We start from the raw sequence: 12,339 nt of genomic DNA on the forward strand, positions 1-12,339 counted from the left end.
TTGTGCTACCATCAACACCACCCATCCGTGGAACTCCTTCAGTCTTGCAAAATGGAAACTTGGTACCTATTAAACAGTAACTCTCCATGAATTCATCATTCATTAAAAAAAAAATAATAATAATGTTTATTTTTGTGAGACAGAGGGAGACAGAGTGCAAGCAGAGGAGGGGCAGAAAGAGAGGGAGATACAGAATCCAAAGCAGGCTTCAGGCTCTGGGCTGTCAGCACAGAGCCCTACCCGGGGTTCACACTCACGAGCTGTGAGATCATGACCTGAGCCGAAGTCAGACGCTTAACCAACTGAGCCATCCAAGCCCCCCTATCATTCATTCATTCTTACATTCATTCACTGGAATTAGAAAGCTGTTTGTTACCACAGCACCGCATAGCCTATCCTGACTAACATGAATGGCAAGAGTAAAAGCAAAGAGACCAGATAGAAAGCTGTATTAATAGTTGAGATGATGGCTGGAAGAAGCTAGAAAAATGGGATTTATGGTAAGTCCTGAGCTCCTTAGAGATTGGATCTGGGGTTCACTGATGGTGACTCACAGGACTTCGGCTTGAACAACTGGCGGTATCATTAGCTGAGAGAGGACACAATAACTGTGGAGGAGACTCTTGGTTGCCTGATCCAAGGAGAAAGGATTCTTTCTCCTTAGTAACTGAATCCTGTGTTTTCACCAGGTGTGTGACTGTCCAGAATAAAAGATTGCAGTAGGTCAGCCTTCCATGCAGCTAGTTACATGTGACTAAGGCCAATGAAAGCTAAGTGAACATATTTTGTGGAATTTCTAGTTCTCTAAATGGAGGGGAACATGACCCTCTCATGTCCTTTCTTCTTCCTGCTTTGTAAACCTTGAGCAGTCATCTTGGACCAAGGGACCATGCATACAAACAGCAAAACACCAAGAGAGAAGGGGCTGTGGAACCAGGATATGAGTGAGAAATAAACCTCAGTGGGGCACCTGGGTGGCTCAGTCGGTTAAGCACCTGACTTCAGCTCAGGTCATGATCTCACTGTTCGTGAGTTCAAGCCCCACATCAGTCTCTGTGCTGACAGCTCAGAGTCTGGAGCCTGCTTCAGATTCTGTCTCCCTGTCTCTGCCCCTCCCCTGCTCACACTCTGTCTCTTTGTCTCTCAAAAATAAACATTAAAAAAAAAAAAAAAAGAGAAATAAACCTCAGTGTTGCTTCAACCACTTGCATAGCTGAAAGTTTGTGCCCCTTGCCCAGCCTCTCCCCATTCTTCTCCTCCCCTACCCCTGGCAACCACCGTTGGTTCTATGAGTTTGGCTATTTTAGATTCCATTCTCCTCCTGCTTTTACCACAGTTCCCTCTGGCTGAAGCATTCTTTTACTGCAGCTTCACATGACTCAACTCTATTATTTCCTGCCCCCACTTAGGTCTGCTGTCACCTTCCTAAGCTCCATACTTGAGGCGGTTGCTTTCCTCCTGGGCTCCGTGGCAGTAACACCCTGCAGGTATCTCTACCGTAAGTCTTATTGGCTGTTTGCCTCTGTCTCCCCCTAAATATGTAATCATGTCTTCCTAGCATATTGGAAGTATTCAGTAATATTCCCTGAGTTTATGGATGAGGTACTGAGGCTAACAGAGTATTCTCACAAGCATAGTGTGTGGAGAAGCCAGGAGTAGAACCCTGGCCTTTGACCTCCAATCCCAAATTCTTTCACTAGATATTACGCTGGAGGTTTCTGTCTATCCCCAGCGCAAGTCCCCACTGCCGGGCCTTTGTGTGATTTTGTTTTGAAGCTCTTGTGTAACTTCAGGTGGCCAGTACACTGAACGAGCAACCCTTATGGGAATGTGATTGGAGAAGGCATCTTTATTTTTGCTTCCCACTGTCCCTGTTCTCCAGCTGAGACCATCTGCAGATGCGAAAAACTTTCTTCATCTTGTACTTCCACCTCTCCCCTCCATCTTGCTAACCAAGGGTCCTGGGTTCTCTGACTTTGAAGGTAGTGAAAAATGAAGGAGAAACTGAGCTGAAAAACAGGGCTGGCAGGAAGACACTTGCCTCAAGTGCAAAAGTGAAAGGGGCTCAATAAACAAGATCCATATTAATGCAGTATTTTTTTTAAGTCTCATGCAAAAAATTCAGGATGAACAACACACCAAAAACGCAAATAAAGACAGGCTGTCATATTTTGTTTGTTTTATGACCTTGAGGTATTGTGCAACGGGAACAGTATTTCTAATCAGCCTGTAGTTCAAGGGCCACCGGGTCATTGTGTCCCTCGATGGGTGTGTTTATGAGGCTTTACAATGGTGTGAGAAACAGATTGGGAAACACAGGACTTCATATGTAATCATGTTTTTTGATTGTAGAGCTTTTATTAACTTTTCCACTCGTTAACATAGGAGAAGGTATATATTTTTTAAATGTTTACTTATTTATTTTGAGAGGATCCCAAGCAGGCGCCTTGCACGGAGCCGGACGCAGGGCTCAAAGTCACAAACTGTGGGCTCATGACCTGAGTGCTCAGGAGTGAGATGCTTAACCCGCTGAACGACCCAGGCGCCCCTAGAAGATATTTTGACAAGTGTATGTGGGGGTACAGATTCTTTCCTGTGGCCTCAGGCTCCAGTATGGCCTGGCACAGCCCTGCAGGAAATTCTTAATTTACTGGTGCTTGGAAGAGGGCTTTACGATTCTGGGTCTGCCAGGTGTTTAAAGGTGCCTTTTTTTAATGTTTTCACCGACTCTTCTGGGGTTCCTCGGAGGCAGCCCCTGGGCATGTTTGGCTGCCCTTCCTGTGATACGGGACAAGTGTCTTCCATGGGCTGGCCGCTGTTTTCTCTGGTTTTTCTGAGTTGGTTCTACACAGATTCTTGCCTTCTGCTGTTGTTCATTCCTTCGTGTGGTCCTCTGGGCAGGATTTTATTTTATTTTTAATTTTTTTTACATTTGTTTATTTTTGAGAAACAGAGTGAGACAAAGCGTGAGCAGGGGAGGGGCAGAGAGAGGAGACACAGAATCCGAAGCAGGCTCCAGGCTCTGAGCAAGCGGTCAGCAGAGAGCCTGATGTGGGGCTCGAACCCATGAACCGTGAGATCATGACCTGAGCCGAAGTCGGGCACTCAACCGACTGAGCCACCCAGGCGCCCCGTGGGCAGGATTTTAAAAAGCTCCAGGCTGTCTCTCCACTGAGAGGGCCACCATGGGCTTAAAAATGCTCACACAGGGGCGAGCCAGCCTGGCTGGCTCAGTCTGTGGAGCATGTGACTCTTGATCTCGGGGTTATGAGTCCACGCCCCACACTGGATGTGGAGCCCAACAAATAAAATAAAAATTAAAAATTAAAAAATGCTCAAGCACCTTTTCCTCTGACACACTCTGGGAACACAGGCCACCCAGAGCAGCCACCCCGTCTTCGCTCCCACCCCCTTTATCCAGTTTCTGGATCTAATGCCAGCCTGTCTCTGGCTTTGGGACTTTCCAGGTGGGAGTCAGGCACTAGTGCATCATGTGCCTTCTTTCCTCACCTGATACAAAACGAGAAGAACCTTCCACCATTGCCCCGAGAGGGCGGGAGACTCACAGCACCGTTTCCTGCCAGTTAATTTTGGCAGAAATTCTTTTCATTTCTCAACAAGTTGCTCCCTTTATATTCCCGACGTGGGCAAAGAGATTTTAAGAGCCATGCCACCGACTTTGAGACATCTCCTGAAAAACTCCGTCAGGCTAGTCTGTCTTGAAACTGCCTTTGGTGTCAGATACCTATGGCCTTGGGGGCTTGGCTGAAAATTCCATTGAACATTCTGCTACTCTTCTAACGAAAAGGCATTCTCTCTGGAGACTTAGACAGGGTGACAGAAAAGAAGTGGTAAATTAAGATTCCACAGCTCTACTCTTTCACACAGGAGTCTGCATGAAAAACAAAACAAAACAAAACAAAACAAAACAAAACAACACATCATGTTTCAAACTGGACCCCGTGGAGTCCTTGCAAATGTTGTGACAACGGAGTCAACACCTGGACCATCACCTGAAGTTTGCTTGACGCATGGCCCAATTGTTCATTTCAGATAGGATAGTGAGTCATCAAACCTCGTTTCCTCTCATACATCCTACTGAGAATGGCTACGATCCAACAGGTAAAGATCCCGAAAGTAGAAATAACTACAGTCTCATTATCAGATCAGATGTTATACATGAAAGACTTAAAAATTTTGAAGAGCTATTTAAAGGCTTGTTGTTATTAATTCTCTCTGGAAATCTAATTCTCTATATGCAGTGTCAACGTAGAGGCCAGCCAAGTTTCTAAGTGAGTAATTCACAGATTCAAAACTAGCAGAATTCAATTAAATGAGGTTTGGCTGTGACTGTCTCTATTCTATAAAATGAATAGAATGCCAGTCTTTTTAGGTGTTGCTATGGAAGTTAGCAGCCAGGGTCAGGCCAATTTGTCTGTGTTGTCTCTGGTAGCACTCCTTATAAAATTTACCTTATCTGAGAAAACCCTAATCCTTGTGTTTGTCCTTGAGTCTATTATCCATTGAGGTGGGACAATACTGCAGAATAGGAAGTTATTTATATTATGTCTGACCAATCTGACACTCATTCATCATGTTAAATATCATTTCTTCCAAGAAGCTTTTGGAGTGTCAATGTGCCTTAATATAATATAAAATTCGTGAAGGCAGGGACCACGTGAAGCTCATCCACTGCTGTGTCTCCATGACCTAGCATAGTGCTAGAAGTAAGTAGATCCTCAGAAATCAGTCATTTGATGAAGGGATTCTTGACGCAATAGTATGTGACCGGCCCACTGTTTGGTAGTGGGATATAAAGAAGAAAAATGAGGTCCCTGTCCTCAAACAGCTTATGGTCCCTGTAGGGAGACTGACCATCGCCGCGCAGTATGAAAAACACTTTGCTAGAGTATGTCTGAGTTGTGTGGTCGCACAGGGGTGGGGGGATGTAGCCTAGTCTGGGTGAGGGCAGAGAGAAGGTGGGAGGGCTCAGAGAAAGCATCCCAAAGTGGTGTGGTTTGAGTGTTTAAGGACAAGTAAAATTTAGCCAGATCAGAATAATAAAGAAGAAATTGCACATTCAAAAGGAAAGAGGCCAAAGTATGTGTTTGTGTGTCAGCACTGCACTAAGGCAGAGTCTAAGAGGTGCCCTGATGTATGTGTGTGCGTGTGCATGTGAGTCAGTCTGTCTGTGAGTCTGTGGTGAAAAGGCTAACTGGTTCTCACTCACTTCCCTCCCCAGGGTTCTTCCAAAGACCCACGATCCTATTTCCAAATAATGCATAGGGCTGAAACAGTTTTTGTTTTTGTTTTTAATATTTATTTATTTATTTTGAGAGAGAGCAAACGGGGAGGGGCAGAGAGAGAGGAGAAAAAGAATCCTAAGCAGGCTCCGCACTGACACGGGTCTCAATCCCGTGAACGGTGAGATCATGACCTGAACTGAAATCAAGACTGGGACACTTAACCAACTGTGCCACCCAGGAGCACCTGAAACACTTCTTTTTACATCTGCTTATCCTTTGCCTTGCACCACTTCCATCCTTCTCTCCCAAGTTATTTGATTGTCCTTGAGGCCTAGTCTACCTGGCCAAGGCTCTTTCTCTTTCTTGCCCCTGTGTAGGTGTAAAGCTCCTCAAGCTGCTCGCCAAGGCGAGCAGTACTTGGCACAAAAACCATCTTTGCGTCAGCCCCAAGATGGTCATCCCAGGACAGCGAGACTGTCTGACATCGCAAAGGGTGATGATTTTACCCCCTGCAGAATTATTTAATTAATTGTCTTAATCTTGTATTTTTCTTTGCATTCAAAGATAAAGTCTTGATATGCAAATCTTAGTTTTCTCTCTGGGAAAATCAGTCGAGGATATCATACTGCTAAAGCAATGGAACAATAACAACGAAATACAAATTCAGAGAACTGGGCTCCCGTAAACACCAGTACCACTAATTAGCTGTATAACCTTGGAAAAGTGGGTTTCTTGTGCTTAAAACAGTAGATGGGCTAGTACTAGATGCACCCTAAGACAGTCCCATTTGGATTCCTGTCAAGCAGAGAAAAAATATTTGGTCTTACAAAGAAGACGAGCAGAAGCATGCTATTGATATTGTTGAGCAGAAACAGTAGTAATTGCAACTCTCCCTTTCTCTCTCTCTCTCTCGATGGGAACATTTCAGTTAAAGGAAATCAGTTTAACAGAAACCCAGCAGTGGGTGTAAGGTTAGCGTTCTCCATAAATGTTTTGATGATTGTACAGTTGTAATTAAGTTCTGCTTGAGAAAATTGGTTCTCACGGTGCAACTTGAGAACTTCCTTCATTGCTTATTCAACTCCAAAGCTGTGTGTCTGTAACATCTTACAGGCCACCAATTTACGTTTTTGTCCTAAGGTCCAAAGCACTATGATACCCCTGATAGATGGTATAATCTACCTGACTTTAACTAATTTGTGGTGGAGATTGGTGATCTATATTTTTTAAGAAAAAAAAAAAGTACAATCTGTTTATATTTAGATTTTGAAGACTATCTTCCCATCTAAAGGAGACCTAATTACTCTGTTTTTCTTCAAGAGGGTAGTTGTTTCTGAATTTCCAGCATTGTGTGTGCGTGCATATGTGTGTGTGCCTGCCTCGAATAAAGTAATAATTCCAGTTTGGCCACCCCCTAATTGCAGGGATTGCTAAAAAGATTATTATGCATGTTATTGCAGAGAACTCAGCACCCTATAAAGTCATGTGGCAGGAACTAGGCCGTTTCTCAATTGACCACATTAACACTGCAATAAACCAACTCCTCTCTGTAAACATCAGGTTAAGAGCACTACCTGGAGGGTGGGTTTTCAGGGTCTTTTCAGGAGACTTTTTTGTTGCTGTGGGAGGGTGGGGAAATCATAGTCATTTTGTTAATTAATCTTGTGCTTTAGCTTTTCTCCTTTTATGTCTCTTTTTTTCTTATTAGAAAAGTAATCCATGCTGAATGTAGAATGTTTGTAAAACACACAGAAGTATAAAGAAGCAGAAATAAAATGAACTGAGATCCCATCTCTTGGTTACAACCACTGTTAACCTTTCTCCCTTCCAGTCTTTATACTCCTGCGTTAAAACAACAGTTATGCCTTGCCTTTTACACTTACTATTACAGGCATTTTTCTTGTTTAAAAAAATTATTTCTGGGGCACCTGGGTGGCTTAGTTGGTCAAGCATCTGACTCTGGATTTCAGCTCAGGTCACCATCTCACGGATCACAAGATTGAGCCCCTCTTGTCAGGCTCTGTGCTGGCAGTGTGGAGCCTGCTTGGGATTCTCTCTCTCCCCCTCTCTCTCCGCCCCTCCCCCACTTGCACTCACTCAAAATAAATAAAAGAAAAATTTTAGAATTAAAAAAAATTATTTCTAACCATAGTTCTTAATGGCTGCCTAGTATGCTATTTATGGAATTTGCCATAACAGACCTCTATCATTAGATTTTAAGTGTCAATTTTTCACTTGCATACAAAATGCTGCAATGATCTTCTTAATTTCAAAATATTTGTGCATATTTTGGATTACTTCTTTAATACAAGTCACTAAAAGTGGAATTACAGGGTCAAAACTTAGAATATTTTAAAGCCTCTTTAAATTCATGGTGAAATTGCTATTCAGAAGATGTGTATTAATTTTTATTCTTACTGCCAACAGTATGTGAAAGGACCCATTTCACCACAACTGTATCAGTTGGGACATTCATATTTCAATACATCTTTGCTAAGTTGTTGGGTAGGCAATATATCATGTTTGTAGTTTTAATTCTGTTATTTGATTTCAGTGAAGTTGATCATATTACCAAATGTTTATCATCTAACTGCATGTGCCTTGTCTATTCATGTTCTGTTTCCATTGTTTACTGGAAATTTAGAGGGATTTTGTTTTCCCTATTTGTAGGAGCTCATTGAATCCTTAGTTCATAATATTGCAGTTTTTCTCTTAAGTGATTAGCTTGTATTTCAAACCTACTCGTAACTTTCTGATGTACAGAGGTTTAAATATTTGATGCACTTCACCTTTTTAATCTTTTATTTTTTTAAGTTTATTTATTTTGAGATCGTGTGTACACATGCACGTGTGCACGCACACACGCACGCACACGCGGCCAGGGGAAGGGCAGAGAGAGAGGCAGAGATAGAGAATCCCACGTAGGCTCAGCACTGCCAGCACAGAGCCCGATGTGGGGCTTGAACTCACAAACCTCAAGATCACCTGAGCCAAAACCGAGAGTCAGACGCTCACCCAACTGAGTCACCCAGGTGCCTTTTCTTTTCTTTTTAAACTTGGAAAGTTACCTCCAGTCCAAGGATTTGATAAAGTTTTCCTTCTCTTTTATTGTATGTACATAAACTTTTTTTTTAAGGTGGTTTTTTTTTTTGTTTGTTTTTGTTTTTTTTTAAGTAGGCTGCATGCCCATCGTGGAGCCCAATGCAGGGCTTGAACCCACCACCCTGAGATCAAGACCTGAGCTGACATCAAAAGTCAGATGCTTAACTGACTGAGCCACCCAGGCACCCCAAGATTTTTCATTTTTGAGTAATCTCTATATCCAACATGGGGCTCAAACTCACAACCCTGAGATTAAGGGTCCTATGTTCCACCGACAGAACCAGCCAGGCGCCCCTACATAAACTATTTTGAATGCAAAACACATGCACACCCCAAAGTCTGGGATATATCCAACAGCTCAAAGAAAGCATAATTAATAATTCAGTACGAAGTTAAAGCTGGCCTCTGTTGGGCACCTGGGACTGTCCCTGAGCTGCTGACCATGAAGAGTGAAGGTGCATGGGAGGAAGCTGAGGAAACTTCTCACTGGAAAGATGGACTTTCACACTGATCTTGAGGTCTCTTCATGTTCTCCATTCACTTCTTTTTCTGACTTTCTAGAAGAAATTTGTAGCAGTCGTGGATTCAAGGAACAGACTTGAGACCTCTCCTAAGGCTGATAGATAGCTGTGGGTTGCAGAACGCACAGTTCCTCATTTTCAAAGGAACTGACAGCAATGACAGAGTTAGACAACTAGAGGAGAGCTGAGTGGGAGTGCCCGGGAGTCTCCCCAGCCTCCCGGAGGTGGGTAAACGTAAAACTTGAGTCCCAGGACACCCAAGGTGAGCTATGCAGCAACGTGAAGCCTAAGTAAGAGGAAGCTGGGAGGTCCCCTTTTGAAATAAGGAAGATCAGAATTAGATTAGCATTCATACAATTTGAAATCATATGTGTGAGAAAGGCAGATATTTGTACTTCATAAACTTTTTAAAAGTTTTTTTTTTTTTTAAGTTTATTTATTGAAAAAGAGAGAGAGCGCGCTTGAGAGCAGGGGAGGGGCAGAGAGAGAAGGAGAGAGAGAATCCCAAGCAGGGATTTCAAGACAGGCTTCGTGCTGTCAGCACAGAGCCCAGCACGGGACTCCATCTCCTGAGCTGTGAGATCCTGACCCGAGCCAAAATTGAGAATTGGACGCTTGACCAACTGAGCCACCCAGGTGCCCCTGTACTTCATAAAATTTTAGTCTACACTGTAAACCCGCTTCTCTTACTGTTGTGGAGTAAATGTTTGTATTGGTTAGCAATTCCGCAAGCACATTTATTTTTTAGTTGTAATTATAATGTCTGTCTTCATAATCCTTCCTACTTGTAAAAAACCTAAGTGACTGGTCTAACAGCTGGTAATTGGAGTGTGTTCTTTAACCTGTCTGAACTGCAAGAATAGTGACTAAGAGGAACTACTTGGTCTACACAGAGCTAGCTTGGGGGCGCCTGACTGGGCGCAGTTGGAGGAGCATACAACTCTTGATCTCAGGGTTGGAAGTTCAAGCCCTAAGTTGGGGTGTAGAGATTACTTACATAAAAAAAAAAAAAAAAAAAAGAACTGGCTTGGTATGGGCACCTGGCTGGCTCAATCTATATAGTGTCTGACTCTTGATCTCAGGGAAGTGGGTTCAAGCCCCACGTTGGGCATGGAAACTATTTAAAATTAAAAAAAAAAAAATTTATTTTTTTATTTTATTTTTTTAAAACATTTATTTATTTTGGAGACAGAGAGAGAGACACAGCATGAATGGGGGAGGGTCAGAGAGAGAGGGAGACACAGAATCCGAAACAGGCTCCAGGCTCTGAGCTGTCAGCATAGAGCCCGATGCGGGGCTCAAACTCACAGACGGCGAGATCATGACCTGAGCCGAAGTCGGTTTAACCGACTGAGCCACCCAGGCGCCCCCAACAATTTTTTTTTTTTAACTGGGTTGGTAAACCTAGCCTTATAAAGTGACTGTAAATTTCACAAATTGACATTCGTATCCTGTTTGAGCACATTTGTCAAGGGTCCCTATATAACCTGGGATCTAGTTCTGTGTCTCCAAAGGATCTTGGGTAAAACATCTGCCTCTTGAGATGCCAATTTCTTCTGCTGTAAAATGTGGGCTTTCCCTAAATTTCTAAGGTGGCTCCCTGCTCAAAAAGTGGGATTTTTAAAATCCTGCACTTAGGGTAAATCTAACAAGGATTGCTTTTCTTTCTGTTCCTTTGTAGCAATATGAAAAAGACATTTCAGGAGAGTCATAGGAAGCAGCCCAGAACTTTCTAGCTGATTAGGAATACTAGAAAGACAGACTAATATTAATCTTTTATGTAACTCTGATTGTCTAAGCAGTGTGACTGGGCTGTCTCTTTTACCGGAATGTTTCTTTTTTTCTTTTAATCTTTCTTTTTTTCTGTTTTATTTTCTTTCCAATCTTGATATAAAAGAAATATCTAGTATATTCAATTAAATTCAAATATTTTAATGAAGAATTAAAACATTACAAAGTAGGGGTGCCTGGGTGGCTCAGTCGGTTAAGCGTCCGACTTCGGCTTAGGTCATGATCTCGCAGTCCGTGAGTTCGAGCCCCGCGTCGGGCTCTGTGCTGACAGCTTAGAGCCTGGAGCCTGCTTCGGATTCTGTGTCTCCCTCTCTCTCTGACCCTTCCCCGTTCATGCTCTGTCTCTGTCTCAAAAATAAATAAACATTAAAAAAAAAATTAAAAAGCAAACAAACAAAAAACCACTACAAAGTATAAAACCATACATCTCTCAACATATTTTAACACCTTGCAGCAAAATCCTTACTCTTCAGATAATGAGGCCATGACTGAGGCACTACTGCCACCTGGTGGCATATCATCTAATTACAGGAAAAATATCTAAAGAAGAGAAATTTTTTGAATGAGTGAAATTAAAGTGACAACAGGGGTGCCTGGGGGCTCAGTCAGTTAAGCATTGAACTCTTGATTTTGGCTCAGGTCATGATTGGGCTCCAAGTCCCACCCCGCACCGGGCTCTGCACTAACAGTGTGGAGCCTGCTTGGGATTCTGTCCCACTCTCTCTCTCTTTCTCTCTCTCACAATAAATAAATACACTAAAAATAATAATAATAAAATGATAAAAAGTGATAACAAATATTATAAGCAAACCTCTGAAGTTTATATTTAATAAATCAATCACTACATAAATACATTATAATGTACTAGTGACCGGGTCAGTTCTGTTGAACCTAAAGTCATACATCATTGGCTATTAAATTTTTGCATTTGTGCCCTTGGGAAGGAAAAACCCACGTTTTTTTCAGTTGTTCCAGTAACATTCGTTTATTATTCTTTAAAAATGTTTAGGGGCACCTGGGTGGCTCAGTGAGTTAAGCGTCCGACTCTTAATTGCAGCTTTGGTCATGATCTCAGGGTTTGTGAGATGCAGCCCCAAGTTGCACTCTGCACTCTCAGTGCGGATTCTCTGTCTTCCTCTCTTTCTGTCCCTCCCACATGTATGCTCTCTCTCTCTCTCAAAATAAATAAACTTTAAAACAACAATAACAAAATCCAGTGAAAATGTTTGTGCATTTGTATCTGTATTTCTTTCTTTTAAAAAAAAAATATTTATTTTGAGAGGGGGGAGGGGCAGAGAGAGAGGGAGAGAGAGAATCCCAAGCAGGCTTCACCCTGTCAGCGCAGACCCTGATGCAGGGCTAGATCTCACAATCGTGAGATCATGACCTGCGTCAAAATCAAGAGTCATTCGCTCAACCGCCTGAGCCACCCAGGCACCCCTGTATCTGTATTTCTGTGCTCTAGACCTGCGGGACACTGGAGTCAAAGGCTCATATTTAATCTCTTGATAAATATTGCATGGGCCACTTTAGAAAGCGAAAGTTCACCTAAATAGTGTCTCTTATTTACCACTGCCAGAACCATACATTCAGAAATAAACGTGAACAATGACTAAGACCATCTGGATGAATCTTATGGATGATGAGCAGTTTATAGCTGTGCACTGCTGACTAGCACT

General features: G+C 42.6%; 1 protein-coding gene across 1 annotated transcript in view; it reads left to right on the top strand.

Moving 5' to 3' along the window:
* The window catches only part of NDUFB2 (NADH:ubiquinone oxidoreductase subunit B2), a 222,834-nt gene extending 219,353 nt beyond the window's left edge, over positions 1 to 3,481 (top strand). The window contains exon 4 of the mRNA XM_060633289.2: positions 3,468 to 3,481. The gene's annotated coding sequence lies outside the window, so the exon portion shown is untranslated. The remainder of the gene's footprint in view (positions 1 to 3,467) is intronic.
* The last annotated feature ends 8,858 nt before the right edge of the window (positions 3,482 to 12,339 follow it).

Source organism: Panthera onca, chromosome A2, assembly GCF_046562875.1.
Source record: "Panthera onca isolate mPanOnc1 chromosome A2, mPanOnc1 haplotype 2, whole genome shotgun sequence".
Taxonomy (NCBI): domain Eukaryota; kingdom Metazoa; phylum Chordata; class Mammalia; order Carnivora; family Felidae; genus Panthera; species Panthera onca.